This window comes from Mercenaria mercenaria, unplaced genomic scaffold, assembly GCF_021730395.1.
Source record: "Mercenaria mercenaria strain notata unplaced genomic scaffold, MADL_Memer_1 contig_4099, whole genome shotgun sequence".
Lineage (NCBI taxonomy): Eukaryota > Metazoa > Mollusca > Bivalvia > Venerida > Veneridae > Mercenaria > Mercenaria mercenaria.
Window position 1 is genome coordinate 1 of NW_026462300.1, and position 5,998 is coordinate 5,998.

At 39.9% G+C, this 5,998-nt stretch overlaps 1 long non-coding RNA gene across 1 annotated transcript; it reads left to right on the forward strand.

Moving 5' to 3' along the window:
* Positions 1-1,319: 1,319 nt before the first annotated feature.
* LOC128553609 (uncharacterized) lies at positions 1,320-3,308 on the forward strand. The gene is made up of 3 exons (XR_008369392.1): positions 1,320-1,456; positions 1,844-1,960; positions 2,745-3,308. It is a non-coding gene; the product is annotated as an uncharacterized LOC128553609 (long non-coding RNA).
* Positions 3,309-5,998: the final 2,690 nt, after the last annotated feature.

Genomic DNA, 5,998 nt, shown 5'->3' on the forward strand with positions numbered 1-5,998 from the left:
TGCATATTTAACAGCGTTGTGAATAATTAGTTCGTTTAGGAAACATCCTTAAGGCAACATGTGAATTTTCTTTTCTGAAATCCAAATTCACATTTTAAATGTCTACAGTCTTGTCAGATTTCTGAATGATATCAAGAAAGTTCTCCGTGGAATCCGTCACTCACAAAGTCAGCCGATAAAATGAACATATCATTTAATTGAGTTCGCTTGTGTGAGCACTTTTCATCTAACAAAATTGTTACTAATTACCTATAATTAATTGATACAGATAAGCAGTGGCCAAAAACACCTAATCCCTCTCAATACACTTTCTCTCCCCTCAGGAAATGAGATAAAATCTCCCGATTTGTAATTAACACCCCCGATGATGCAATCTCTCCTAATTAACTAATTAAGTAATTAATTGATTACGCAACCTGATCCGATCCCAATCCGATCCGATCTGATCTGATCCGCTCCGCTCATGCTCCTGAGATTGCGGATCTCTCACAAACACACTACTTACGATGATGATAATGCGATAAACTATCGTGTTTTCTACGGAATTCCGTTAGGGCCATCACCTTGAATGTGTTGTTCTGAAACGCGATACGCGAAATTACGAAACAACGATAACGAAAACGCGACAACACGATGATGATAACGCGATACCACGATAACGAAAACGTGATGATATGATAGCACGATGATGATAATGCGATATACTATCGCGTTTTCACCATCGTACTGTCGCGTTTTCACCATCGTAATATCGTGATATCGCATTTTCGTTATCGTGGTATCGGACTATCGCGTTTTCATCATCGTGCTATCGCGTTTTCATCATCGTACTTTCGCGTTATCACCATCGTACTGTCGCGTTATCACCATCGTACTATCGCGTTATCAGCATCGTACTATCGCCTTCCAGTGCTCATGCGTATAGAAACATTTCCCCTCAATGTGACAAAATGTCTGACCCAGAGTGAGATTACGAAGTGAAACATTAGGCTAATTCTGATTCATAAATTAGTACAATAGTGCGATAATGATAACGCGACAGTGCGATGGGGATAACGCGATAGTACGATGGTGATAACGCGACAGTACTATGATGATAACGCGTCAATACGATGGTGATAACGCGACAGTACGGTGGTGATAACGCGATAGTACGATACTACGATAACGAAAACGCGATATCACGATATTACGATGGTGAAAACGCGGCGGTACGATGGTGAAAACGCGATAGTATATCGCATTATCAGCATCGTACTATCGTATTATCGCGTTTTCGTAATCGTAGTATCGCGTTATCATCATCGTGTTGTCGCGTTTTCGTTATCGTAGTTTCGTGATTCCGCGTTTTCATCATCGTACTATCGAGTATCGCGTTTCAGATCAACACATACAAAGGCGATGGCCCTAACGGAATTCCGTAGCGTGAAGAAATGGTATAAAAGATACTTTCAAGGTAAGTAAAATGTATTGTATATACAAGAAATATTTTTTTACTCAAGCGTGATAAGCCTCATGCCTCGTACACACTGAATGCCTTGGCATTAGCTTTTAAAATGTCGTTTAACAGCAATAACAGTAAGTCAGAGTTCCAGTCTATCATGTCAGGGTTCTCTGTTGCCATAGAATGAAATCTACATCTAAGCTTTCTGTATAATGCACACCTCTATAGCTTTTATCAAAGTCACCACAACAGTAGTACATCATCATCTACATCACAGAGGCACATTTAAGTAGCTGTCAAAATAAACAGTAAATTTGAAATCATGTGACCGCATTACATTTTTCAAAGGACAAGTTTCACGATCCAATAAGTACCGCCGTATTACCTTTATACTTCCAGGTGTAGATGAGCAACATTCACATGGACCCGACTCAGTTATATCGATGTAAGACCACGCATTCAGCAGTTTTCAGCGGAAGAGGACGAATGCAGAATAAATGCTGATAATTTTTCCTGGTTTGTATGCAATTCTCAGATAAAAATACGGTGGAATGTTTAGGACATTCGAATATTTTAAATATTTTTAGAATAAATCGTGCGCACGACATCTTAACTCGAGCACACAACATTTTATCTCGAGCGCTCGGCACCGTGCACACGCCATCTTATCCCGTGCGCTGTACAGCTCTTCTTGTGCGAACGACATCTTATCTCGAACACCCGACATCTTATTTCAAGCGTTCTACACCTTATCTCGTGCGCACGACATCTTATCTCGAGCTCTCGGCATCTTTTCTCGTGTGCACGATACCTTATCTCGGACGCACGACATCTTATCATGAGAGCACGAGATAAGATGTCCTGCGCACGAGATAATATGTCGTGCGAACGAAATAATTAAAGATCAAAAAATGCATGTCCTAAAGATACCACCGTAAAAACAGCGCATATTTCTTCTTTTTAAATAATAGAAATGAATAAGTTCATAGGAGTTCTTGATAAAAATAACTTTTTAACACCGTTTGTTATCTGGGTCCCGTTTAAGGTTAAAATAAAAGCCGTTACGTTACGTACTTTGATATTACAGCTGGAGTGTTATCACAGATCACATATGTTCATGATGCAGCTACCTGAAAAACACTAGGTAATATTTAAAAAAACAAACATTCTGGTACCGTAAAGTACTATTATTCATCATGTTCATATAATGACCCACCACGGCTAGAATGACCATCAAAAATTATGAGAAGAAAGTCGAAAATCCCCGGATTACAAATTCTTTATTTATATATTTGTACAGGACTGTGCCTGACTGACGCTGGATTTGGTCGTATTAAACAGTTACACAGGAGATCTGACGTTGATACCGTAAACCAGGCAGCGGAAGTGGTAAACCATTCATCTCATAGCAACGAGACTGTCGTATATGGCAACAGTGGAAACATTTCATTTAGGCTACTTTTAAAAAATCACAATGTTTCCAAATACCTGTATCGCAGATTCCGATTCACGTCTGATGAACCAGGTGTCATGCTCGTTAGTGTCTGCAGCAGATTCCAAGGAAGTAAGATTTGTAGTTGAAAGACACATCTTAAAACGCGCCCATATGATGTTCAACCGGAAGTCACTCCCACAGGATTCGGAGCTAAATAGTAGCAGTATCTATTCAGACATATGCAACAACCGTTATAGAATTTCTTTATTTGAATGTTGATTCAAACTATAATGCTTTGCACTGAACATATAATAGGATGTAGCGGTGATATATGGAATTGATAACGTAGCAGAGGGGCTCCGGAATCATTTTTATGCAAGCACGGCGGCGATCCAGCGTGCTATCAAAATGAAGCAAGCAATATTTCCTTCTGTTTTTATGCCCCCACCACTTTGGGGCGGGGGGGGGGGGCATATAGATTTTCTCTTGTCCGTCCGTCCTTCCGTCCTTCCGTCCGTCCGTCCGTCCTTCCGAAAATGTTGTGTCGCGCGTAGCTCTGAAAGTATTTGACGTAGAGTCACAAAACTTTACAGGAATGTTGGTCAGCATGTGTAGTTGTGCACCTGGGGTTTCGCATCCGGATTCATTCAGTCATGTAGAAGTTATGGCCCCTTACTTTGTAAAAATTGGTCATTTTAATGTTGTGTCGCGCCTAGCTCCAAAAGTATATGACCTAGAGTCACAAAACTTTACAGGCATGTTGGTCAGCATGTGTAGTTGTGCACCTGGGGTTTCGCGTCCGGATTCATCCAGTCATGTTGGAGTTATGGCCCCTGACTTAGTAAAAAATTGGTCATTTTAATGTTGTGTCGCGCATACCTCCAAAAGTATTTGACCTAGAGTCACCAAAGTTTACAGGAATGTTGGTCAGCATGTGCAGTTGTGCACCTGGGGTTTCGTGTCTGGATTCATCCAGTCATGTAGGAGTTATGGCCCCTGACTTAGTAAAAAATTGGTCATTTTAATGTTGTGTCGCGCATAGCTCCAAAAGTATTTGACCTAGAGTCACCAAAGTTTACAGGAATGTTGGTCAGCATGTGCAGTTGTGCACCTGGGGTTTCGTGTCCGGATTCATTAAGTATTGTAGGAGTTCTGGCCCCTGATCTGGGAAAAAATTGTCATTTTTGGCCCCTGACCTGGGAAAAAATTGTCATTTTAATGTCATGTAGTGGGGGCATCTGTGTCCCATGGACACATTTCTAGTTATGTCATGAAATAAAAAAAAATGGTTTATAAAAAAAGCTTTTGAGAAAAAAAAAGACGCGATTATGATTGCCGAATTTTGAAGAAATTTTGTACTTCTTTATATTAGAAAAGGAGACACATTAAGTTCAAATTCTTTTTAAACAGTTTGACATGTAAAATACAGAAGAAAGTTTGAAAGTAAGAAATTACAACTTAGTTTCTGTTATATTTGACATCGAGTTGGTGACGGTCGCCTCTCCTGCATAGATATATCTCACGAGGCAGCACCGGGATTGTAACACGACAAGGATTCTGTGTAGTTTAAATATTCAAGTATATACTGCCAATTTCAGAATAGCTCGCCGTTTCAGTGTTTGCATCATACACTTGTAGTCACTGACTGATATCGGTTTTCTTATCGTGAGTGGCTAATTTTGTAACCGTCATTTACATTAACTCCGACCAGGTCGCGAGTCAAGTTATGTGGGTTTTTCCCATTAATTTGTCTTAACAACACATAAATTGCCAGTCATACAATGTATTTATGGTTTTAAAACTTGATGATTGTGGCAACGTTAAATGTCGCAACGCCGCTAAATGCCGCAACCACCGTTAAATGTCGCAAGGTTGACGTTTAATGTCGCAACCATCGCTAAATGTCGCAAAATCGTCTGCCGCTAAATGTCGCACCTTTAACGTTAAATGTCGCAAAAATTTGCCTACCGTTATATGTCGCAACACCAACGTTAAATGTCGCACTTCCTATTTGACACTATGACTATCAATTCCTTGTGTATATTTACTTTTTTGAGGAAGGAAAAATTAACAGGTTTATGTAATACAAATAATTATCTAAATGATAAGTGTTGTTACGTATAGCAACAGGCGGGCCTTGTTGGCCCTAGATCGCTCACCTGAGTTCCACACCTTGCTTGAACAGTCACGCAAGAAAAATATTTATTATTTTGTAATAGGGCCTGTGTTTTAGGACAGAAATATTCTGAGGTTTCTTTAAGTAAATACCATTTGGTAATGATGTTGTATGTTTGTGGGAGTTGGGTATGGGTGGGGAACGGGGTGAATAACGACACAAAAATCTAAGACACAAACACACAGCACCAAGACAATGAATAGAAAATATAAATATTTACATTTCTGAAAGGTGGGGGGGGGGGTTATGTGTGGGTAGGCGGAAAAGTAGGATAATTAGGGGAATGAGACTAAATCAAACAATTTTAAGAGACTAAATGTAAAATAATATCAAAATTCCCGCTTTACCTAAAAAAAATGTACAGAGGGCCACATAGAATCTTTCCCCGCCATTGAAGCTTGATAGTCACCTTATGATTTTAAATGTAAACCTCCAAACAAAGAAATAGAATCCGTGGCTGATTAATAGAAAATCTTCGTTTTCTACAGCTGGTACAAAACACAGTTACAGTCTTCGTGTCGCGTAGTTAAACATCCTGTTGTGTAACTTGCCCGGATCGTGGCCCGAGCCGATCCCCAACCCCAACCCCACCCTTGTTGGCTTAGTAGTGACTTATACTCATCTAAGTTGCACCCGACTATTTTGGAAATAATATTTTCTCAAAATGTAGACCCAAAACGCCCCAGAGGCGAACATTTTATATTTATATTTCAAAAAGCCCAAATGGGGCAGAACCCTTGACCCCTTAAAATGAGGGGAGTACTCCTCCAGTACCTTAAAATTAAGACAAAAATGCACCGGAGGCAACCATTTTATACCTGTTTTTCAAACTTTCCCGGGGAGAGCCCCTGAGCCCTCGAAAATGGCAGGGATAATCCCTCCCATAAACCGAAATTTCGAACAAAAAATGCAATAAAAATCCAGCATTCCATACCTGTATTTC